Source organism: Penaeus monodon, chromosome 27 (assembly GCF_015228065.2).
Source record: "Penaeus monodon isolate SGIC_2016 chromosome 27, NSTDA_Pmon_1, whole genome shotgun sequence".
Taxonomy (NCBI): domain Eukaryota; kingdom Metazoa; phylum Arthropoda; class Malacostraca; order Decapoda; family Penaeidae; genus Penaeus; species Penaeus monodon.
In genome coordinates this window covers 36,028,179-36,028,951 of record NC_051412.1, presented here as the reverse complement: position 1 = coordinate 36,028,951, position 773 = coordinate 36,028,179, and positions in this window count along the sequence as shown.

Here is a 773-nt window from a genome sequence, read left to right as displayed (position 1 = left end):
ATTACATATCAAAAATACTTGAAATTAATAGAAGACTTCAAGAAAAGGAAGAAGTAAGCTAAATATAATGATGTATCACAGTAGAAAAATAGGAACTGAGAAAGTACGTGGAAATAACCACATAAGTGCAGAGAGGTGAGAGGTGAACAAGAGGACGAGAACAATAAAAAAAAAGTTATATAAGTAAAAGGGAGAGAGAAAAAGAGAACTGGAAAGATATAGAGTTATGGCCTGACGTGTAACCAATTTCGGAGAGAAACAAAAGTTACCCTATAGGTTTGGGGAGAACTCGGGGAGAAGGCTGGGGAGAAGTTTTGAAGGGGAGATAATTACAAAGTTGAAACCCTCTTGGCATCACGAACACGGGAAGTGGGGAGGAAAGTGATGATAAGTGATGATAACTGAAGTATTGCATTCATGTCTGAGAGAGTTGGCAAGGCGAGAAGTTACGATGGCTGGGTTTTATTCATTTATTCAATTTAACTTTTTTTATTCTTCTCGAATTTTCCTTTTTTTTAAGTCAACATTCAATTTACGGGAGATTCGTTGAAGATAACGTATATAGAGATTAAGAAAATGATTAGAAACCAGGGATATAGTCAGGATGGAGGATGGAGACCCAAGGTTATAAGATGTCGCTGGGCAGATCCTGAAGAGGATGAGGAAGAGGCGGTATTAGCGCCGAAGGAGAGTTAGTGAGACGTGATGTAAAAATCCTACAAGTTACGCTGATGATATTGCGATGCATCCAGAAAGTGCCACGTTCATAAGGA